At 36.9% G+C, this 25,845-nt stretch overlaps 1 protein-coding gene across 16 annotated transcripts in view; it reads left to right on the forward strand.

Annotated features, from left to right (window-relative positions):
* The window catches only part of ZBTB20 (zinc finger and BTB domain containing 20), a 635,906-nt gene that overhangs the window by 109,081 nt on the left and 500,980 nt on the right, over positions 1–25,845 (forward strand). The window lies entirely within an intron of this gene.

Below are 25,845 nucleotides of genomic sequence, written 5' to 3' on the forward strand. Positions count from 1 at the left end.
TTAGAAAGATGTTGTAAGGAAGCACTTATCCCTTGAGTGAAGAGTCATCTTAGTAAATTCCTTTAAAATAGGTCAGAAAGTTGATTCAGCCTTCTTGAAGATATAACATAGAAATCTGAGATATTTTGCTTAATCATGTAAAGGGCCCATTGTGTTATGCAATGATGTAGCAGAGAACTTTTTGAATACTGAAATGGAAGAAAACCTGAAAAATCTTTCTGTTATCCTTCCATCCATCCATCCGTCATTCATCCATATCTCTCCCTCCTTCCTCTTTCTTATTATTATGTCATATATTTTCTCAAGTATATATTCTTTTTATCCTATTCTGCATGCTCTTCTAGTTGTAGAAATGTCTCTCTCTCCACAGCAAGTCTGATGACAGTTAATTTGTTGGTTATAGGCTTCACAGAATAATAAGTGTCACAAGACAAAAGCATAGATCTTGCCATGAACTCTTTATTCGAGGCATAAAAAATATCACATAAACTGTGTAATCTGGATTATTTCAGACAAATTCTCCGGGATGGCCTATAAATGTGCTGGTCTTCTCACAAGTTGCTTATGCTGTCAAAGTGAGTGATTTCATGGCATTCATTTGTTTGATGTTACTCACAAAAGTGTTTTATCTATCTATCTATCTATCTATCTATCTATCTATCTATCTATCTATCTATCTATCTATCTATCTATCTATCTATCTATCTATCTATCTATTAGATTTATATGCTGCCAGACTCCGTAGACTTTGTCCATTCCTCTCCTGTACTGTATTAGGAGTAGTTTTCCATATTTTAGTTTTCTCTGTTATTAAACCAATTATAACTCTAACTCAGATTGTTTCATAGTAGAATCAGGTTCCTTGGTGAGAGGTGTGTGTGTGCTTTCTGCAATTGTTTCTACTAGTCTAATATGGTCCAGCATGATAGACATTCTACAGGTCTTGTTGGCCAAGATCCTGTTGGCTGTTTGTCAGGGCCTGTAGGCATATTTTTTCTGTTGTAGCACCCACCCTGCAGAAAAATCTCCTTCTGGATATTAGGATGGCCCTAACTTTGATTGTCTTTCATAAAGAACTGTTCTATACTACAATCTGTATTTTAATTTTTGTATTTGTGATTGGGATGGCCTTTAATTTGTTTTCCCATTGTCCATGGCCCATAGTCACTTGTTGAGATGTGCAGCAATGCAAATTGAATGAATGGATGGATGGATGAATCAATGAATCAATGTATGGATGAATGTCATTAGGTCTCAGAATAAAGCATAATTATTTAATAAATAATATAGAGTAAGGTTATTAATAAAATAGGGTTTACTATCATAAAGCAATAGCTGCTGAAAGAACAGATGAGGTGTAGGAGTTGCCAGTTAACTTGTTAGGTTAGATAGTGTCATAGCTCCTTAGCAACAACCAGGACAGGAAATAACCAAGCAAGGAAAAATTCCCCTGAGCTCTGATTGCTTAAGATTTATTAAATTAACTTGATAATATACCACCACATTCTGTAGGGAATTGTGGCTCTGACTCTTTGAGTTCAAAGTGTCTATAGATACTTACCTAGAGGACATTCAGTTAGGTTTAGTTTATGTTGTTTTCTGCAAATAAAATTATGGAAGAAAATTCTGGACATTTACAGCTCTTTCTTTGGTCATTCAATATCATAATGAATGAGATACTCTAATTTGCCTCTGCTGTTTCTGGAAAAAGTATATTCCATCTTGCATGATTATATCTATACTCATAACTAAAATAATGGGAACAGTGTGTCTCCGGAGAGGGGCAGCATACAAGTCTAATAAATAATAATAATAATAATAATAATAATAATAATAATAATAATAATTGTGATTGGGATGGCCTTTCATCCCAATCACAAATATAATAATAATAATAATAATAATTATTATTATTATTATTGTTGTTGTTGTTGTTGTTATTATTATTGTTGTTGTTATCATTATTATTCTGCAGAATTTGACTTTGAAAAGAATTATTTTGGTAAACTGAACTAAATGGTATAAATGGTGTCTTTCTTTAATATTATGATTCTACAAGTCTGAATAGAAACAACACATTCATGTACAGAATTTACTGGTTCTGATACAGTGTTGAGAAGCTACAGATAGCTTGTAGTCCTTGATTTATGATCACAATTATGCCAAAACCTGTTGTAAACAAGATATAAGTGAATCACTGAAGTTGTTGAGCTAGTAACACGATTGAATCTGGCTTTTCCATTGACTTGCTTGTCAAAAAATTGCAAAAGGGGATTACATAACCTCAGGACACTGCAATTATCATAAATATGAACCAGTTGCCAAGTGCCCAAATTTTGACCATGTGATCTTTGTTGATGCTACAAGGGCTATAAGTGAAAAACCGTCCTAAGTCCTTTTTTCAGTGCCATTGTAACTTTGAACGGTCACTAAATGAACTGTTGTAAGTCAAGAAATGCTATGTGAAATAGATGCAGAATAAGACACGTGTGTAAACATCATACAAACATGTGTGTAAACATCGTGCTCATTTAAAATAATATTCATTAGTGCAAAAATATTTCTGTTGTGACCAACTATGGGATAGGAAAAGTTATCTGTCTTTTACTTTTGATGGAAAAGGAAGCAATATATTTGCGATTTTTTAATTTTATTTTGAGCGCTGAACGACTAATAGCAGGACTGCTTGATGGAAAGAAGTCACCTGTGTTGTGCTGTGGTTGCTGTTCTTCTACTGCCATGGCATTTAGGGAAAAGGAAAAAATTGCAAAGCTGACTATTGCCTAGACCCTAGAGAATGTCGGCAACTACATTTTTTTCCTCACATAATTCAACAAAATTGTGTGCATTTGTTGGAAGTTTCTCATATGAACAACATTTTAAGCATATGCTTCTCTCCTAATAGAGAAGAACCAATAATTGGCAGTGTTGATTTTCCAAAAGGACTACTCCCACCTTCTTATATTCAATGTTAAACTGCTTTATTTATTTTTAAAATTGCCATGATTGTATTATTTATTTCTTAAAAACGTTAGCATCCATTATAAAAGTAAATGCAGTGTTCCCTCGATTTTCGCGCGTTCAAACTTTGCAAAAAGTCTATACCACGGTTTTTCAAAAATATTAATTAAAAAATACTTTGCGGTTCCCCCCCCCTATACCATGGTTTTTCCCGCCTGATGACGTCATATGTCACTGCCAAACATTCATCTACCTTTAATAATTTTTTAAAAAAAATAAACTTTAATAAATAAACATGGTGAGTAATAATCTAAGTGGTTGCTAAGGGAATGGGAAATCACAATTTAGGGGTTTAAAGTGTTAAGGGAAGGCTTGTGATACTGTTCATAGCCAGTATTTACTTCCGCATCTCTACTTCGCGGAAATTCGACTTTCGCGGGCGGCCTCAGAACGCATCCCCCGCGAAAAGTGAGGAAACACTGTACTTTGTTTGTTTTAGCTATGTTGAGTATATACTGTGACCCACCATTTCCCCTGGTTTTGAAAATACAGAAACTGCCTTTCAGAAAGAAAACAAAACCCTGACATCAGATGGTTAACTATAAGTTTCAGTTGTATCTAGTGAAGGGCTACCAAAATTTTTACTACCACACTGTGGGCGTGGCTTATGCAGGACTCCCTGCATTTTCTTTCAACATCTTTCAGTGCAAATTAGGTGCTCTGGGCAGGAGCTTCATTTTTGCTACCCCACTGCGTTCCCCCCATCTAGGCAGTAGCCCACCCCGGGTTATATCACAGTTAGAAACCATGATTTTGGTCCCATCTTTCATGTCTTACAAATCATTCTTGGCACTTACTAAACTCAAAGCAGATCTCTCCACTTTCTATGTTTTTATTACTTAGGTAGTTTTTCACTCTCATCTCTGTATGACACTTCCTTTTAGGTATCAGCTTAAAATGCATTGCACACTCTGGTCTTTCAACGCATAATATAGAAACCTAGTTGTGATCAACTTTGGCTTTAAAAATCTGTTTTGAGTTATCTGAATTATTGTCGTTACAGTTGCAACAAGTGAGTAGTTTTAGTCAGAATATTGGTTTTCAAGTCTTTTAAAACATTTAAAATTAACCATCATCCTAAGTCATTTCATTTTTCTTAATTTGACTGTTTAAAAATGTAAATGGTGTGAGAATGAACAGGGTATAAATAAACTAATTATTTAATTAACTAATTAACAGTTCAAATAAGTGAAAAGTTTTATTATTCAGTAGTGTCATATTTAGTTAACTGTGGGGTTACATCCCTACAAAGAATGTGTACATACTAGAAGAACATTTGTTTTCTTGATAATATTATGTACAGAAATGTGCTAGATAAAAAAGCTTTCTTGTCTAGGTAAGGATGCCACCATTTGATACTATGTTGATTTTACAATAGTTCAGCAGAAAAGGTTTTATCAATTAAAGTGGAACATATAAGATATTATTCAGGTAGCAAAATGAAATTGATGTCATTTAGGAATTACATTTCTACCTACTATTAGTACAGTGAATCAGTAACTCTCATTAAACCTAATTAAATCTAACACTGACTGTAAGTTGTTATTTTAATTTTTTTGTATATGATGAGAGAAACAGATTAAACTGAAGACAGACACAGTAACTACAGTCTCTTTTACATTAAAGATACAATCAGAAAAGTCTGTACAGTATTCATAAATAAAACATAGTACTGTATGGGGTAAGAGAATGAGAAATATGTAAATGTAATGCATGAAAAAGAGACCAAAGGTTAAAAAACAAAAAGGAAAGGAAACAGAGAGTGATGTTAAAGAAAGCAAAATGCACTCTGACTAATTACCATGAAAAGCATGATAAATCATGGACATATATCCTTGACTTTTGACTGATAGAACCTGCTGAGTACAGTTTTTCATGCATGGCTGCCTCTTCATCTAATTTAAACTAGCATCACTATCAGTAGGAAAAATAGAGCACAAGAGAAAAAAAGGGAATGCAAAAATAGCCCTATTGCTGTTGTGTAAAGCTTCTTAAATTATACATTTGCACCCCCCCCCCCCCAAAAAAAAAATGCAATAAGCAAGAGTTAAGTGTTTAACTTAGTTTAGTAAGGTAGGAAATTCTGGCTGCTTGGGCTGTCAGTTGACAAACTACTTCATGGCTGGCATTCTGCTAAAGTAGATTTTATTAGTGGTGAGCTGAAACTATTTTCCTTCAACTATATTCTAGCTTTACTATTTTATAATTCATATATTTCATGATTACTTTTCAGTTGTGATGGAGCTTGGATTCCTTCTACTATTGCTAGCCATTGTCCCTGGATCAGGTCTTCTTATTGTAGGCGATGTAACATTTCTATTTTAGCTAACCCCGATTGCTATTAGTGTTGGGCCCACAGGTAGTTCGTTGCCAAAAACTAATTTGGAATGTTTCTACTTAGTAATATTAATGGTTATAAAACTATACCTCATTCATGCACACAACATTTATCTATGAATCAAAGGGATTTTATTATCAGTTGAAATAATTGGTAATGATCATTTTGTCCATTTTTGGTAGCCTAATTCTTAATTAATTTTGTCACCTTAGTCAGGAATTGTTTATTGATATATTAGTCTGAAAATCTTGGCATTAGATGTTATCTATTGGGAATTGTACATATTTGTCGTAGCTGTTTATTAATTGCTTTGGGTTAAATACAATAAATACAATTCTACATCATGAAATTACAAATAGACCTTTATTTATTGTGTTATAATGGGATTTGTGTTAATCAAAATTAAAAGTGTACTACTGTAACATAAACTTTTAAAGAGCAGAAGAGTTGCATGTGAATTATATATATTCTGTCTAGTAATGTTTCCCATATTCATTTAAAATCATATTAATAATGTGTTCTTTACTGACATTTAAGTAGTCAGAGGAGCATTTTAATGTATACTGTTATTTTATACTCAGCAATTTATTTTATTTTTATTTATTTATTTTATCCAATACACAATAATACACAATGAAGGTAATAGAGGACACGTTCAAGGAAATAGAATTAGAGAAAGAATAGAAGAGAGAGTATAGGATAAAAATAGAAGAAAGATATAGGGATAGAAGAGAAGATATATGGGATATAGGAGAGACAATAGGACAGGGGTCGGAAGGCACTCTAGTGCACTTATGTTATCTGCCCATTCATTAAAATGAACACTAAACTTTAATGATTCTTTAGTATAGGGTTTTTTGGTCGTTTATTGGAAGGAAAATAAAGAGGTAGTGTTGCTTTTTTCAGTGAGAAGAGTAAACACTTCATTTCAAAAGGTACCTCTTCTACCTGCCTGCCTGCCTACCTGCTGTCAGTCGTTCCAAGATTGCTGGATTTTATTTTATTATTTTAAGTCAGTGTTCAAGATTGAATGACAAATACCAGTCCCCAATCAAATAGTCAGTGACATATTGGGAATTATTTTTGTCTTAAGCCTGCCATTGATGTAACCTTCACAATAGTATTTTTTGTTAACTGAGACAGGCTTTTACAAAATTAGTGTTGACATGTACTGTGTATTATTTTCTGGATTTGTATGAAACTATTGAAAATACACACTGAGTGAAAAAAAACCTTGAACAAAAAAGAGTTTTGTAATGCTGTGGGAAACTTCTTCAGTACCTTATATTATTTCCTCTATGAGAAAGAAATTGGTTAACTAGTTATGTAGACTTCATCTTTTGTGCTTTTTAAATTTTAGTTTCCTGAATTCAGTCATCTGTATGAAACAAGGAGACACAGTTTGAATTCTTGTAAGTACAGTGGTCCCTCGATTTTCGCAGGTTCAAACTTCGCGAAACAGCTATACCACGGTTTTCCAAAAATATTAATTAAAAAATACTTTGCGGGTTTTTTCCCTATACCACGGTTTTTCCCGCCCGATGACGTCATACATCATCGCCAAACTTTCGTCCACCTTTAATAATTTTTTTAAAATAAACTTTAATAAATAAACATGGTGAGTAATAATCTAAATGGTTGCTAAGGAAATGAGAAATTGCAGTTTAGGGGTTTAAAGTGTTAAGTGAAGGCTTGTGATACTGTTCATAGCCAAAAATAGTGTATTTACTTCTGCATCTCTACTTCACGGAAATGCGACTTTCGCGGGCAGTCTCAGAACGCATCCCCTGCGAAAATCGAGGGAACACTGTACTACTCAGCCATGAAGACCAGTTAGTGATAGCCATGCTGATTAGGTGTCAAGGAAATTGACATCAAATGGAATTGAGGACATTCAGCTAAGAAATGTTCTTAGCACTGTAGTCTTGTAAAAGAAAAAAAAATCGAATCCAAGCACGTACTTATAATTATTTAATTGTTATGCACTACTCTTTATACCATAATCCCGGAAATGTTGAAAATTATAGACCAATCTCATTATGTTGTGTCACCTGCAAAGTCATGGAACCAATCATAAACCAATCCATTACATTCTACTTAGAAACTAACAACCTACTCTCTAACAAACAATTTGGTTTCAGGAAAAAAATAACCTGTAATCTGCAATTCCTACTCTGCAAAAACATGGATTATACAGCTCGATCAGGTTAAAGTAATAGATGCAATTTATATAAACTTTTGTAAAGCCTTTGATTCAGTGGTACCTGACAAACTACTTCTGAAACTAAAATTTTATTGCATCTCTGGACCCCTACAGTATTGGATAACTGTGTTCCTGTCAAGCAGACAACAAATAGAGAGTTTTTTATCATACCCTGCACCTATCAACAGTGGTACCTTCACGGCAGCGTTCTAGGACCAACATTCTTCATACTTTACATAAACGATCTTTGTGATCATATTATAAGCAACTGCATTCTCTTTACAGATGATGTTAAACTATTTAACATCACAGACAATGCTGCTACCCTTCAAAAAGACCCTGACTATGTATCAGAATGGTCAAACAATTGGCAACTCCAAATCTCAACAAACAAATGTGTTACACATTGGCAAAAAGAATCAGAACACAAAATACAAGCTTGGAGGACATGATCTTGTAAATGACTCTCCCTCTGTCAAGAACCTTGGAGTAATAATATCAAATGAGCTAAGTGCCAAAGACCACTCTAACAACATTGCCAAAAATGCACTAGGAGTAGTTAATCTAATCTTGCATAGCTTCTTCTCTGGCAATATTATACTGCTAACCAGAGCATTCAAAACATTTGCTACACCAATTGTCGAATACAGCTCACCTTTCTGGAACCCATACTGCATAGTAAACATTAATACAATTGAAAAAGTCCAGAAATATTTCACAAAAAGAGCCCTCCATTCCTTTAATCACAACAAAATACTGTACCTTATTCCGCTAGACTTGAAATTTTGGGCTTAAACAATTTAGAATTACCTTGCCTTCAGTCTGACCTAAATATAGTTCATAAAATTATCTGCCACAATGTCTTACCTGTCAATTTTTGCTTCAACCACAACAATACATGAGCACACAACAGATACAAACTTAATGTAAACCATTCCAAACTCGATTGCAGAAAATATGACTTTGGTAACAGAGTGATCAATGGGTGGAATGCATCTGACTCTGTGGTTTCTTTCCCAAACCCCCAAAAGATGGGATCTCTGATTCTCTAGTTTGTTCTCCAACCCCCCAAAACTTTAACCTTAAACTGTCTACTGTCGACCTTACCCTATTCCTAAAAGGTCTGTAGATATATATATGCAGTCAGATGACTATCATTTACTTACAAAAGTTTGTCCTATAGGTGCCAGGATATCATCATATTTTAAACTCCTATGCTTAATGAGACAGTTTGAAAGTTATCATGCTATTACACGGAGAGAGTTCCAAAATTAGGATACCATTAGCAATCAATCCTATACTGAACCATCTGGGGGTCACAAAGACAGGATAATATCAAGCAGGTCCTACAAGGACAATTGTAATATACAGGTTGGACAAAGTTAGATGTTGATGCTGCCAGAACTATCTGAAACTGTAATCCTGGTTCTGCCAGAAAACCAGCAATGTAAACGCATGCTGTGTCTACCCACAGACAATATCTATTTTATCACATCAGTCTGTTGTGTGAACAGATTGATCCATATCAAGTCTCAATCTGATTTGGCATGTCTAAACCTTATGGCAAGTCTTTTAATATGAACACAAAATTGTTTCATGTGGTTCCATTCCTTCTCTTTTCTTAACAAATACAAGCACAATTATCATTTTTAAGGTAGTAGTATGTGCCACGTGTGAATAATATTTAAGATAGAAAAGGCTTTCTATGCCTTACAAATTTGTTCTTAATTAATTAGACTTGTATACCGCCAAATATTTTGGTACTCAGAGTGGCTAATTATCTAGGAAATAAATAAAGTTATGTGCAGAGGTGGGTTCCTACAGGTTCCAACTGGTTCTTTAGAACCATTAATATAAATTGGTGCTGATGTCACAGAACCGGTCTGTCAGTGCCGGTCAGTGGGCGCCACCATCTTGGATTTTGTTTCTGCACATGTGTAGAAGCTATTTTTTATTGCTGCGGGGGGGGGGCACGTTAAGCATGACCCTGAGTGAACAGAGTGATCTACAACCCACTCCTCATTATATACATTTTATTATAAAAACATGCAAACTATTGTAAACTGTAACTTTGTCACCATCTTCCATTGCTTTCCTCTTAGGGCTGGAAGCTCAGTCACGCAGCTGGCTTCATGCTTAAGACCATACTGGAACTCAGACTCTCCTAGTATCTAATCTAGTCTGTAGTTTAAATTGATTCTCATATAGTTTATATATATAATTAGAATACAATCAGTATTTTAAAAACTCATCTTTGCTGCCAGGCCTGGGGTTTTTAGATCCCCACCACCACCACCAATGAATGTTTTAGTATGATTGTCAAATGAATGGTAATGAAAGCTTTTTTAAATTAGAATTTTTTAAAAGAATGTTTTAAAATGTATTATTAATTGGATTGCTTACTATTGTTCTCTGTTTTTTGTATATACTGTGAGCCATCCCGAGTCCCGAATAAATAAAAATGACTTCCTTGATTATTACAAACGTGTCTTAATTTTGAAGTCTATTTGTCCTGAAATTGGGAATATTTTTATTTTTCAAAGTATTAAAGAATTTATATAGCAGAATAGTAGACATAGTTTTTGATTATTTTTTAAATCAAGTGTGTGTATATATATATATATATATATATACATACACACACACACACACACACACACACACACATATATATATATATATATGAGACGGTCTTGGTATATTTGGGTTTCTTCCCGTGTAGGATTTGGAAATTTCTGGCGACGTTTCGACGAGGTCCCACTCGTCATCTTCAGCCTGGTGTTTCTGTCCTTGTTCTAAGACGAACACTGCGAGACCTAAGCTGCCTTCCTTCTATAAATACTGGTGGCTGGGTGTGGTTTGATGGCTCAGCAATTGCCTGCTGTGTAGAAACTTCCTGGTGAGTCAGTGGGGTAACAATTGGGGTCGTTGATGTAGCTGAGGTATGCTGATTAGTTAATGGTTGTAGATTAGGCGTGATATCCTGAGTAGTTGGAACTTGCAGGCTACTTGATTGTTTTACAATGTGTGTTCTGAGTCTGGTTTCTATGGCTGGAATACTTTTGAGGGCTGGTTTCCAGATGTCTGGTAAGCGAGAGGTATCATCCCGCTTGTTTATATTTTGGGGATGTTTTTCTATCTCGATGGCTTCCATGATTATTCTTTTGCTGTAGTGTTCTGTTTTGGAAATTAATTTAGTACTGTCAAAATCAATTTCATGTCCTGAATTGACAGTACCAAATTAATTTCCAAAACAGAACACTACAGCAAAAGAATAATCATGGAAGCCATCGAGATAGAAAAACATCCCCAAAATATGAACAACCGGGATGAAACCAGCCCTCAAACGTATCCCAGCCATAGAAACCAGACTCAGAACACACATTGTAAAACAATCAAGTAGCCTGCAAGTTCCAACTACTCAGGATATCACGCCTAATCTACAACCATTAACTAATCAGCATACCTCAGCTACATCAACGACCCCAATTGTTACCCCACTGACTCACCAGGAAGTTTCTACACAGCAGGCAATTGCTGAGCCATCAAACCACACCCAGCCACCAGTATTTATAGAAGGAAGGCAGCTTAGGTCTCGCAGTGTTCGTCTTAGAACAAGGACAGAAACACCAGCCTGAAGATGACGAGTGGGACCTCGTCGAAACGTCGCCAGAAATTTCCAAATCCTACACGGGAAGAAACCCGAATATACCAAGACCGTCATACCTGTACCCATGAAAATCTACGAAAACATATATATATATATATATGTTTTCGTAGAAAGCAACAAGTTGATATATTTTCCTCTGTGCATGTACTTGATAACACAAGGGTTCTGCACAACCCTTAACACTGGTTATGGCCCTGGTGAGGTATTTCCAATGAGATATTGATAGTGAGTAGTGAGAATATTCAGTTTGTATAATCAAACAGTTAAAGTTGTATTGTTGATATATATAGCTGATGAGGCCAAAATAAGGCCGAAATAGATCTATCCTAGTCTCCCTTAATTTTCAAATTCAGCTTAAACATGTGACATATATATATATATATATATATATATATATATATATATATATATATATATATATATATAATCAACTTGCTGCTTTCTGCACTAAGGATAACTTTACTCTTGAAATAATGGAAGGACAATGTAAAATAAGCTAATTAAATTAAGATAATGTTAACTCTGCTTCATGAAGAGAAATAGAATTGTGTTTGCGTCTTTCCTTCTAATATTTTACAAGAATTACTTATTTTTCCTAACTGAATGTTTATAATATCACAACCCTGATGGAAAACCACAATGGAAGAATGGATTGTAAAAGAAACATAATTAGCATAAATGACAAAATCTGAGCTATTTGGTCAAAAACTAAAACAAAAAGTACTTTAATAAAAGACTGAAAACTTTTAATGGTTTTTTTTTTGCTGGAAATGGAAAAATAAATAAAACTGATTTGTGGATTTGCTGATTGAAAAGGGGGTTGACTATGGAACAGATGGGATCTCTGTAATGTACTTTGAAAAAGGGAGCAGGAATAATAATAATAATAAATTGTAGCTGCTGCAAAGAACACTGGAAATTGCTTCTTTAATTGTGTTTTTCTTTTTTTTCTTTAACTGTATTGCTTTTTGCTTTGATCTTTTTTCTTCTCCAACTTTTCTTTATTTTACTATATAACTAGTTTGATGTAGTAGTAAAAACATCTAGTTATAAACTGTGTGTCCATGAGTTTTAGTCCTACTTTGGGGACAAAACTAGCCAGGTGGCCTTGGAGTAATCGCTTTGTCCTCATTGCTGAAGACTTAGTGAATGCACATTCACTAGAATACAACAGTTGCCAAAGAAAAATGATAATCATATGACCATAAAAGGGAGATGTGCCACTAATCAATATTTATTTATTTTTATTTGTATCCTGCCTTTATTATTTTTACAATAGCTCAAAGTAGCAAACACATTCAATGCACCCTTCTTCCTTCTCCTTTCCCTACAACAACAACCCTGTGGATGAGTTGGGCTAAGAGAGAAGTGACTGGCTTAAATGTTATCCAGCTGACTTTCATGGTTAAGGCTGGACTAGAATCTTTGAATGTGCTAAGAATTACAGCAACAAGTATGGTAAAATAAATATTTCTAAACAAAAATCCCATATGTTTCATAAAAATAAGGTGTGACATTAACTTGACTGCTATTTCTAAAGTAAACACTATTTTATACACTTTAATGTATCTGTCTTGTATGACTGAATAATTATTCACATCTTCTGGATATTTGCTGGAAACTCACATTTTCCTCTGTGCATGTACTTGATAACACAAGGGTTCTGCACAACCCTTAACACTGGTTATGGCCCTGGTGAGGTATTTCCAATGAGATATTGATAGTGAGTAGTGAGAATATTCAGTTTGTATAATCAGACAGTTAAAGTTGTATTGTTGAATTAATAATGGCACAACTACAGCCAACTAGATTATCCCTGATAACCCAGCTGAATGGAACAAACTATTTATTTATTTATTTATTGGATTTGTATGCCGCCCCTCTCCTCAGACTCGTGGCGGCTAACAACAGTAACAAAACAGTATAATCCAATACTAAAAACAGTTAAAACCCATTATATAAAAACCAATCATACATACAGACATACCATGCATAAAATTTTAAAGGCCTAGGGGGAAAGTGTATCTCAGTTCCCCCATGCCTGGCGGAAGAGGTGGGTTTTAAGCAGCTTACGAAAGGCAAGGAGGGTGGGGGCAATTCTAATCTCTGGGGGGAGTTGGTTCCAGAGGGCCAGAGCCACCACAGAGAAGGCTCTTCCCCTGGGTCCCGCCAAGCGACATTGTTCGGTTGACGGGACCCGGAGAAGACCCACTCTGTGGGACCTAACTGGTCGCTGGGATTCGTGCAGCAGAAGGCGGTCCCTGAGGTAATCTGGTCCGGTGCCATGAAGGGCTTTATAGGTCATAACCAACACTTTGAATTGTGACCGGAAACTGATAGGCAACCAATGCAGACTGCGGAGTGTTGGTGTAACATGGGCATATTTGGGAAAGCCCATGATTGCTCTCGTAGCTGCATTCAATGCAAACTATGTTTTCTGGTCTACGAAATATACCTGGCTGTTACATTGTGAAGGACTATGGACTGTGGTAATTAACCCTCCAGATATAACTGTCTTGGATGCCTCAAATGATGAAGATGCAAAGAAAATATGACTTTAAATGGGGCAGTGAAAAGGCTCTTAGCATACTTGGACTAACACTGAATGACCAACAACTGGTCCACCGTGGTGAAGAATCTGCTGCTAGGTTTTGGGACATTTTGAAAATGATTTAAGTTCATGATAGTGGGAGTGCATACATTCATCTTACACGGAAACTGTTTAGAGCCCGTTTGCTAAAAGGTGGTGATATTTAATTTAATTTATTAGATTTGTATGCTGCCCCTCTCCGAAGACTCGGAGATATGTTAGCTCATTTGGCATTGATGTAGCAGACTTTGCAAGAGCTACACGAAAAAGAACTGATATTTATTAATAACAGGTTTGTAACCAGGTTGCAGAAAGCTGGAATAGAACATAGGTGTTCTGCTCCTTACAGACCTCAACATAATATTTATGTTGAGAGGAGAGCTCAGACACTGCAAGCTATTATTAGGACTATAATTTCTGGTTCTGGTTTGCCAGACCAGCTTTGTGGTGAATTTCTTATGTGTTCTAGCCATGTTCTTAATAATGTAGCTAATGCAACAACTGGGGAAATACCATACACTCAGTGGTATGGAAGGAAGCCTGATTTAACTTATTTGCATATATTTGGTGCACCAACCATAGGAAGGAAGGGGCAACATAGGGCTAGGCTATTGTATTTTGTTGGCTATGGAAAAATCATAGGGCATTTAGATTTTGGTGGACAGGTACTAAATTGGTAATATTTACCAACTCTAAAATTTCTTAATAGCATACAGCATATCTCACAGCATATCTAGAAATACAATAGCAGCAGAATAGTTACTTTGGAGACAGTACTGTATATAGAATTATTTCATAGATTTCATTCAACACAACCCATTGTATTAAATAAAACAACAATAGCCCTGTTTCAGTCCTATTTGTAGGTATGCGTAGCTTCATAGATATCTTTTAGATATAAATATACAGGTAGATATCTTTTCAGCCATATTAATTTTATTCAAATGTTAAAACGCCCAGATCTATCTGTTTTCTATAATCGTATCACCAAACTTCTAGCTGTCATATATAATTCGTTTTCTTTACTGCCTTGCCTCTACTCTTCCAAGAAATTAAAAAAAACATTTTTGCTTCTTGCCATATGGGAACTTATTAAGTAAGTCAAGGTCCAAATAAATGTGCTTTGTGTTGAAAGGAGAAAAATGGTTGAATTTGTGAGGTGGCTTTCTGAAGCTTGTGCGGTTTGATTTCACAACCTTATTCCAAGTTGGATAAGCTCTACACAACCTGTCAACCATGTGCTTCATCTTGGTGCTTCAAGCAGTCAGTAAGATATCTTGGACTCAGACCACTGAATGCCTTGAAGACACACAGAGAGAAACAGAGTGTTCTTGAATTGGTGTCAATATCTGTAGTGTAATAACTGAAGGACTAGCCTGATGTACTCACAGTAGTTTGTGTAGATGAGCAGATGGGCTCTTGGAGTATGAATGTAAGAATCTGGGATAAAGTAATATCAAAAGATAATTGAATAAAATAACTTTTATTAATTGCAGAATAGTTTCTTGAGATTTAAAAATTGATTTCTGTAGGTATCTGTGATTTTTTGCTCTTAATTTTGAAAAATATTTTAATAACAGTTCTATTTAAAAACAGCTTTAAGTTTAAATTTAAAATCTAAAATATTTTTTTTAAAGCATAGCAGTAGGTAAGGCCTTTGTATTCTGGAGGCTCTGTAGACCCATGTTCTATATAATAAATGTCCAACGGTATCGCGCTAATTGTCTTTCTTCTCCCTACCCTTTCTTTTCTTTCTCTTAATTACATGTTTATAATAGTCGTTTACTATTCTTTTTGAATTGTATTGTTTTTCTATTTGCGAATAAAAACTTATTTAAAAAAATATATACCACATCTTCATATCCAGGAATAGAATAGTATAGAACAGGACAGAACAGAATAGAATTCTTTATTGGCCAAGTGTGATTGGACATACAAGGAATTTGTCTTTGGTGTATATGCTCCCAGTGTACATAAGACAAATAAAATACATTCATCCAAAATAAAAAGCTACAACTCTTAGAGATAGTCAAAGTTCATCAAATCGTACTAAGAAACAAATAAAAGCCTAAATTGAAAGATACAAGCAACATGGTTATAGTAATAAGTGGGAAGAGATAGATACTAGTAAGGAAGAGAATAATAGGAATACAGTTAGTAAATTATTTGACAGTGTTGTGGGACTTAGTTAAGCAAAATGATGTCATTCAAGAGAAAAAAACAACTGTCCTTGTTTCTGGTGTGTAGTGCCCTATAACGTCATTTTGAGGGTAGACGTTGAAACAATTTGTGTCCAAGATGTGAGGGAGTCTGTAGATATTTTCACAGTCCTCTTTTTGGCTTGTGCAGTATACAGGTCCTCAATGGAAGTCAGATTGGAAGGCAGCGATTGTTTTTTCTGCAGTTCTAATTATCCGTTGAAGTCTGTGTTTGTCTTCTTTGCTTGAAGAACCAAGCCAGACAGTTATGGAGGTGCAGATAATAGACTCAGTAATTCCTCTGTAGAACTGAATTAGCAGTTCTTTGGACAATTTGAGCTCTCTGAGTTGGTATAGAAATAATATATTTGTTGTGTTTTTTTTATGATGTTTTTGATGTTAGGTGTCCATTTTAAATCGAGATATGACAGAACCTAGGAACGTGAAGGATTCTGTTGTTGATACTGTGTTGTCTAGTATTTTTTCCCTAGTATTTATTTTTTAAAAGTACTGTATTCTTTTTTTAACCTGATCATCCCAATCTAACTGGCTACAGCAGATGTTGAGCTAAAACTTTTTAAAAAAACATTAATTGATGTTTTATGGATTTTCTGATTAAATATGACAATGTGGGAAAAAGAGAACCATGTTATAATTGGAGGGGGAAAATAATTTTGTAACAGCTATAAAAAAGATCAGATGCCTCCTTTCCCCTCCTCAATTTGTAGATAGCTTCCTGCTTATATCAACTTTTTAAAGAATTTTTAAAAAGGAAACATTTTATTGTAAATGTTTTGATAAAAAAAATACTCAGACCATATTCCTTTTCTTCTGAACATATAGATGCATAAACCTCTAGAAATGAGAGCTGCCTCTTTCAGAAAATTGTTTCTCTTTCCAAATATATTAAAGAAGAGTTAATCAACTGATTAAAATTAGTATGCTGTTGAGTTTATTTTCGTTTCTATTGTTTGATAGATGCTTTATGATTCTCAGAGTAGTTTACAATATAATTAGATTCATAAACAGAAGAATTCATAATAGTAACAGCATAATGCTCAATAACATACCTATATATGTATGTGTATGTTTATGAGAGAGAGAGAGAAAGAGAGAAAATAAAATTAGAATTTATGATCTGTCAATAATTATTGGAGAAAAATTCCAAAGCTAAAATACTCTTTTATCCACCCATGTTACCTATGGAAGAGGATCTTTTGAAAAAAGTAATTCAGTTTGATATCTACATAAATATATTTGCTCTGAGACTGAGTTCAAGCTATAGAAATAGAAATTTATACATATTTATCATCATGTAATCAGGAAACTTAAGATATACAGTACTTTTTGTTATTCATATACAGCGATCCCTCGATTTTTGCGATCTCGATCTTCGCGAAACGCTATATCGCGATTTTTCCCACGCAATGACGTCACTCTCTTCCTTTCTCATCTTTCTTTCTCTCTCTCTTTCTCTGTCTTGCTTCTTCCTCTCTCACACTCTTCCTCCCTCTCTCATCTCTTTCTTTCCTTCTCTCTCTTTCTCTATCTCTCCCCCTCTTGCTCTCGAGCGGCAGGCGGGCAGCAGCAAGGAGCCGAAGATCGGGGTTTCCCCTTTGCGTGGGCAGCGGGGAAGACCCAGGGAAAGTTTCTTCGGCCGCCCAGCAGCTGATCTGCTCGGCAGCGCCGCAGCAGCGAGGAGCCGAAGATCGGGGTTTCCCCTTTGCGTGGGCGGCGGGGAAACCCCGATCTTCGGCTCCTCGCTGCTAGCAGATCAGCTGCTGGGCGGCCGAAGAAACCTTCCCTTGGTCTTCCCCGCCGCCCACGCAAAGGGGAAACCCCGATCTTTGGCTCCTCGCTGCTGCGGTGCTGCCGAGCAGATCAGCTGCTGGGCGGCCGAAGAAACCTTCCCTGGGTCTTCCCCGCCGCCCACGCAAACTCCACCATCTGCACATGCGCGGCCATGGAAAAAGGGCACGCATGCGCAGATGGTGTTTTTACTTCCGCACCACTATATTGTGAAAAATCGAGTATCGCGAGGGGTCTTGGAACATTGAATAAATTCTGAATTGACGTTTGCTTTTGTTAGTTAGGAGATCTTCAGACTTCCGTCTTTATTGAAATGAAAAACAGAATTAGGAGTAAAATATTAAGTGAATAGCATTATTTTTTTAGAAAGGACAATATCCTACATACCTATACCCGGGAAATCTATGAAAAACACACACACATACACACACACACACACACACACACACACACACATCTATCTATCTATCTATCTATCTATCTATCTATCTATCTATCTATCTATAAAGAAAGAAAGAAAGAAAGAAAGAAAGAGACACCCATTTCACATGCAGTGATCCCCCGAGTTTCGCGATCCCGATCATTGCGAATCGCTATATTGCGATTTTTCCACCCGATGACGTCACTCCCTTCCTTTCTCATCTTTCTTTCTCTCTCTCTTTCTCTATCTTGCTTCTTCCTCTCTCACACTCTCTTCCTCCCTCTCTCATCTCTTTCTTTCCTTCTCTCTCTTTCTCTATCTCTCCCCCTCTTGCTCTCGAGCGGCGGGCGGCACCCAGGGAAGATTCCTTCGGCCGCCCACTAGCTGATCTGCTCGGCAGCACGGCAGCAGCGAGGAGCCGAAGATGGGGTTTCCCCGTTGCCTGGGCAACGGGGAAACCCCATCTTCGGCTCCTCGCTGCTGCCGCGCTGCAAGCGAGCGGCAAGCGAGCAGCCGGGCGGGCGGACGAACGGGCAAGCGGCAAGCGATCTTGGGGTTTCCCCTTTGCCTGGGCGGTGGGGAAACCCCATCTTCGGCTCCTCGCTGCTGCCGCGCTGCAAGCGAGCGGCAGGCGAGCAGCAAGCGAGCAGCCGGGCGGGCGAACGGGCAAGTGGCAAGCGATCTTGGAGTTTCCCCTTTGCCTGGGCGGCGCCCAACAGCTGATCTGCTCCGCAGCGCGGCAGCAGCGAGGAGCCGAAGATGGGGTTTCCCCGTTGCCTGGGCAACGGGGAAACCCCATCTTCGGCTCCTCGCTGCTGCCGCGCTGCGGAACAGATCAGCTGTTGGGCAGCCGAAGGGGTCTTCCCCACCGCCCACACGCAAACTCCACCATCTGCGCATGTGCGGCCATAGAAAAAGGGGCGTGCATGCGCAGATGGTGTTTTTACTTCTGCGCCGCTACATCGCGAGATATCGATTATTGCGAGGGGTCTTGGAACGGAACCCTCGCGATAATCGGGGGATCACTGTATATGATAAAAATACTTAACCTTTATAGAAATCTTAAATTTGATGTATAGCAAAACCATTTTACCTGTTTGTTATATGCTATATTTAGAACAGGATTACTCAAATGGGGTTTCAGAGTCACTAGGGGTTACCCGGGAGATCATGATTTATGTAAAAAAACCCAAAAACCTAAGTTACCAAAATAATTCCTTCAACCTCTAATATCTTGGGCAAGGGTGGGGATTGTGCTTGCGTGTGTAAGTGAGGAACCGAGGAAAACATGAGCAAAGGAATGAGGAGAAGAGTTAGATGCAGCAGGTGATGAAGGAACATTCACCAAAGAGCTGCTGCTGGGATCTTCATGCTAGAAGTCTACTTGGTGCACAGCTGCCTTTAAAGCAGCCTGGAGCCTAGGAGAACTGGCCTGGGCACCAGCAGCAACAGGCACCAGCCACAAAGTGGGGCAAAAGGAAGCGGAGGAAAGGAAATACCGTAGTTTCATTCTTATTTTTGATTTAAGAACAGTATTAATGTAGATCTACAGGCCTACATATGAAAGAAAGATGATAGTTGAGTAACTTATAGCTTGTTTTGAGTCCGAATGTGCAGAGGTACCTGGAGGCCTGAAGAAATATTTAAAGGTCCATCCAGTCTCAAAAGTGTGAGAAAAGCTACATTAGAAAGTCTAATAGCAAAACCCTCCACCCCAACAGCTGGGTGTTCTTCTATGCAATATATTTTTTACACATCAGTGAAAAATAGTTTTACAGTTATGTGCCTGTGGTTTGGTGGCATATGTTCAGTGCAACAACTTCAGTAAAGCACATTGTTAAATGCATTACATGCCTTTAACTTTGGTTATAAATCATGAGTAGTGTCTTTAAAGAGCACAGCATCCAAACACAGTTTTCAAACATTTAAGATGCTAATGGGCTTTGAGTATTGGAACTGATCTTGTATAGCAGCAGCTTTTAATGCCAGGATGAAATGGACTATGTGTAAAAATTTCTGCTGTGTTTTCTCTTCCGTAGATACGATCAGAAGGACGTTACATCTTAAGGAGTTAGAAAAGGAATCTATAGTTTTATAAATAACTGAGCGTTAGAAGCAAAGTCCATTTCAAAGTCAGGCTGGATGAATTAGATGGTGGTAAATAGCATTTTTTGAAGATGTAAACCTGTCGTGATAAAACTGTTTCCCCCTTATTAGAAAGTGAGCAAACAAGGAGGATTTGATTTTAAAGTGAGGGAAATCATTACTTGAGGCTGACTATTTTTATAGGTTATTTTTAATTTCTAGACCCTCTTCTCATCTCTGCTTTGCTTATTATTACTGAGCATGACAAAATACTGAACTGGAACAGATATTTTAAAAAATCAATTCCATAGAGAGATAGTGTAATGTAAGATTATATGCTCTTATTTTTTTTGCTAAATTTTAAGATAGGTGTATCAATCAACTCAAAGAATATTATTGTACTTTTTGTTACTTATCTGTAGCAGTGCTCATAATCATGGAGGCTCTGCTATATTACGTATTTTCTCAAACTTACTGTATGAAGTGGGTATCTCAAAGGATTTGGACATGGGTATATTTATACAGCAGCCGTTGTAACAGTTCTGAATATTTCAGTTTTCTATATTTGAGATACAGTGGTACCTCATGATACGAACCCCTCGTGATACGAACCCCTCGTGATACGAACCCCTCGTGATACGAACCCCTCGTGATACGAACCCCTCGTGATACGAACCCCTCGTGATACAAACCCCTCGTGATACGAACCCGGGGTTCGGAAATTTTTTGTCTCTTCTTACAAACTTTTTTCGACTTACGAACCCACCGCAGATCGCAAAATGGCGCTCTGCTGGGTGCCGCCGCCCGGCTGTCACCTTTTAAAACAGCCGTGGGGCTTCTCGGCGTTCTCCCGAACCCAAACTTTTAGTAGTGCCATTTTGGGATATATTTTTTTGCACGGATTAATTGCTTTTACATTGTTTCCTATTATGAACGTTTCGCCTTACGAACCTACTTCTGGAACCAATTAGGTTTGTAAGACGAGGTATTACTGTATTTCTTAAGTCTTTTACTTAAATGAGACGTAATTCTATGTCAGCAATTGTCAAAAGATTTAAACAAGACCCTTATTTGGAGATCCCAGTACCTGGGACTTACATGCAAATCATTCGTTCATTCATTCATTCATTCATTCATTCATTCATTTGACTTATATGCCACCCAATCCCATGGGACTCAGAGTGGCTTACAACAATAAAAAAATGCAGTATAAAAGTGAAAGTCAAACATTAATAACAATAAAACCCCGCTAAAATAATCCATCAATTATTAATAACAATAAAACCTATTAGACAAATCAGTGCAATCATACACTCACATATACCAATTGAACCATGATTCGGCCGGGACTAAGATGTTGACTCACGGCCCCCAGGCCTGCCGACAGAGCCAGGTCTTCAAGACTTTTTGGAAGGCCAGGAGGTGGAAGCAGTGTGGACATCGTGGGGTAGTTGGTTCCAAAGAATCAAATTGAAACACAAATGCTTATGGTTATTTAATAGCTCAGTATATAAATCAGTTATATATAATAGTAAACATCAGGCAATTAAAAACTATGGAACAGTAAAGACCACCTCAAACTGCTTTAATTAATTTTTTTCTCTATTGATTTAAAATGTGAATAAAGCATAATAGTACAAAGAAATGGGCATCTGGAGCAGCTGATCCAGAATAAAGTTGTAATCACTCAGTCTAATTTTAATTAGAACACCATGTAAGCAAAAAAGTTACATATTCTTTCCATGTACCTATGCCATATTTTTATGCCTTCAACAATTTCATGTGTATTGCATCATGCTAGAATTCTGCACTCATTAGACACAGTTCCATGCTGTGCTAACTTAATGCATACAATGCCTAATTGTAGGGTTATAGAAATAGTACAGGATGTAGTCAACATATTTCACTAAGCTAAAATCGTGATTAGCTGATCAAATTATAATAATTTGCGTCATATATTTATAGTGGTCTGCTTCATACAAATTAGTAAACTATAAAGTCCAGCTGGTAAACCACTATGGCTGGATTCACACATTGTTCTAGCAAATAAAATATCAAATTTTCTTTAGCACAATAGGGTGAGGACAAGGACTACCAGCAAGACTATGACTTATTAGTTTTGTATTTAAATTTGGTTTAAGTTAACCTATATTATACCGGTGATTATGCAGCTTCGTGCTGTGGGTCATTTCCTAGCACCTATTTATGTGCCTTTTATTTACCACTAAGAGCAGTAATTGTGAGCAGTCTAGTGTATCCAAATTCAGGCTGAACAAAGTATACTGCTTAAAATAATAAGAGAACACTTAAATAACAGAATATAACTCCAAATAAGTCAAACTTCTGTGAAATCAAACTCCACTTAGGATGCGACACTGATTGACAATCAATTTCATTTTGTTGTCAGCACATTCAACTTCCTACAGGACAAAGTATGCAATGAGAATATTTCATTCATTCAGATCTAGGATGTGTTGTTTGAGTTTTCCCTTTTTTTTTTTGAGCAGTGCATACAGGGTGTGTTCCAAAAGTAATGCAATTATTTATTTTTAAAGTAATTGATTGAACAGATTTGCACAAACACTTAAAATTCTTCAAAATACTGTCCTTGGGCCTCTACACATTTTTTCCAGTGACTCTGTCATGACAGGTACGTGCCCTGGAAGGCGTCTTCGAGGACCTCAGCTGTGACGAAGACCTCGCAAGGTCTTCCTCACAGCTGATTGGATCTCTTCTATGGACGAAAAACGGGTTCCTTTCAGGGCTGGGAACAAAAAGAAGTCTGCTGGGGTGACGTCAGGACTATAGGGGTGGGACAGCATTGGCACCTGATGTTTGGGCAGGAACTCGCGGACTCATAGCGCATTGTGGCACAGCACGTTCTTTGTCCATAGAAGAGATCCAATCAGCCGTGATGAAGACCTTGCGAGAGGTCCCTGAAAACTCCTTCCAGGGCGCGTACCGGTCATGGCACAGTCGCTGGAAAAAATGTGAAGAGGCCCAGGGACAATACTTTGAAGAATTTTAAGTGTTTGTGTACATTTGTTCAATAAATTACTTTTTTAAAAATAATTGCATTACTTTTGGAATGCATCCTGTATATTTTAAATTCTAGATGTTCCCTGTTATAAATTAAAATATTTCTTCCTTCGCTAAGGCAGTTCTTGGAATTCTAAGGCAGAACTGACAGTGACCCACTTTAGTTAACAGTTTTTTAAACTAACCTCTATGCTATAATGTATTTTTTTTCCATCTCTCATCTAATCTGGTTTAAAAATTTTATATACATCCTTTAAAAAATTGATTAGTTGGAGTTGCTTATTTTTTCTGTGCTGAATAGTAAGCATGTTTATGGAGTCCTTAGTGCTCTCTAAGCTTGGTTGTTTGCTTCCAGATATTTCATTGCCCAACCAGGTAACATCTTGATGATGTTACTTAGTCAAATAATGAAACATCTGGAAGCAAACAAGCTTAGAGAGCATCAAAGATTTCACAATTCAACCCTGAACTACATACATTATCTTCTATCGGAAGAGTATTTATACCAAAAAAAGTCTTGCACACCAGATTATGTAAAGAGTAATTTAAAATGACCCAGAGTTTGGACTTGGGAGCATCAGGATTTAGCCAGACTTGCCATGAGCTGATTTCAGGTCGCAGATGGGAACTAATAAAGATGCACTACACTCCAGAATTCCCCAGCTGCTTGGCTCTTTTTACTCAAACGGGGTTTGGAGTAAAATCCAGACCCAGAGAGAATGGTCACCAAATACGCTGAACCCAGGATTTTGGAAAGTCGGCAACCTTGGCAGTCTATTGCAGAGTCTTTTTAAGACCTTATTTCCCCAGGGCTTTCTGAACACAATGAAATGTTAATGCAGTCACATTGTAAACAAGCTTCCCCCTTTCCCTCCAATGCTGGAAAATATTACCTGCTTCAAGTTTTGTTTTGATTTCATATTTTCCTTTCTGTTGTCATAGAACAGAATTATATTTTATTGAACAGGACACTAACGTCAGAATGTAGGATTTTTGTTTGTTTCTTTTTTAACCTATATGATTCAGCATCCTGAACTATTCACCCAGATGTTGTTGAATTGGGCTAAAGCAGCTATAGTTGACATGGGATTTCTCAGATTGCTAGAACCAACTTTGTTTGTTGAAACTCAACTGTTACGGTGCTTGTGACAAATATGGGATAAAGCATTTTGCAACTTACATCCTGTATCTTGTTAAATCCAGCTGTCACTTAACACCTGCAGGAATTTTTTGGAAATGAGTGTGGATTGGCTTGTGCTGTTCCCTACCCTGCGCCTTAGAATAGAATAGAATAGAATAGAAAATAGAGGTGTAGATGACAGCCTCAATGATTCCTCTGTAGAACTATATCAGCAACTCCTTTGGCAGTTTGAGCTTCCTGAGTTGCTGCAGAAAGAACATTATTTGTTGTGCTTTTTTGATGACGTTTTTGATATTAGGTGACCATTTTAGACCTTGAGATATGATAGAACCTAGAAATTTGAAGGTCTCTACTGTTGATACTGTGTTGTCTAATATTGTAAGAAGTGATAGGATTGTATGGTTTTGTGTTCAGTTCTAGATTGTTCCGGTCGCACCATGAAGCGACCGGAACCTCCCATCTGTAAGTGGTTTCATTGTTGTATTGAATGAGACCAATCACTGTTGCAGTGATTCAAGGTATACTTTTTACTTGCCGCTTGAACAATCTTATTGGCACAGTTAGGGGTTCTTAATCACCAGCAAATAAATGCTTATACCTGCCCTAACTTCTATTTTTTTCAACAAATCTTATATTTCATGAGGAGAACATTATCAAGGATAGGCTTTTTGTTCCTGCTCGACTGCTTAGCCCACACTACTTTTTCAGTGAGTTATATTAGTTGGATTTTCCAAAAGTTCAATTGGTTCTTGTGCTGGCCAGCTATAGGAAGTTTGATATAACCCTGAAAGCCTTAATGTTAACCATGGAAGCCTAACAAAATAATTTTCTGCCTATTTAAGCATAACTAAGATGGAGTTGTTCTAAGTCTCTTTCTCAAACTTATTCTTTTCTTTACACGTAAGATATCTATTTTTCTTCTTCCAATTTCCCAAAGTCTGTTAGATATTTTATCAGAGCATTATTTCCAACAGGAGACTGAAAAAACTCATTCTGCCAGTTTCTTTGCTTAGAACTAGTGCAGAACTTTAAACGCTACAGCACACTGTATGTCTGTGTGTATAATCCGCATACAGACGGGAGGTTGAACAACTAACCTTCTGGTGTGACCGGAACAATCTAGAACTGAACACACTCAAAACCATAGAAATGGTGGTAGACTTTAGGAGAAACCCTTCCATCCTTCCACCTCTCACAATACTAGACAACACAGTATCAACAGTAGAGACTTCAAATTTCTAGGATCTATCATATCTCAAGACCTAATATGGTCACCTAACAACAAAAACATCATCAAAAAAGCTTTCTTTTTCTGTTCTTTCTACGCCAA

The sequence above is a fragment of the Erythrolamprus reginae genome, chromosome 4, assembly GCF_031021105.1.
Source record: "Erythrolamprus reginae isolate rEryReg1 chromosome 4, rEryReg1.hap1, whole genome shotgun sequence".
NCBI lineage: Eukaryota > Metazoa > Chordata > Lepidosauria > Squamata > Dipsadidae > Erythrolamprus > Erythrolamprus reginae.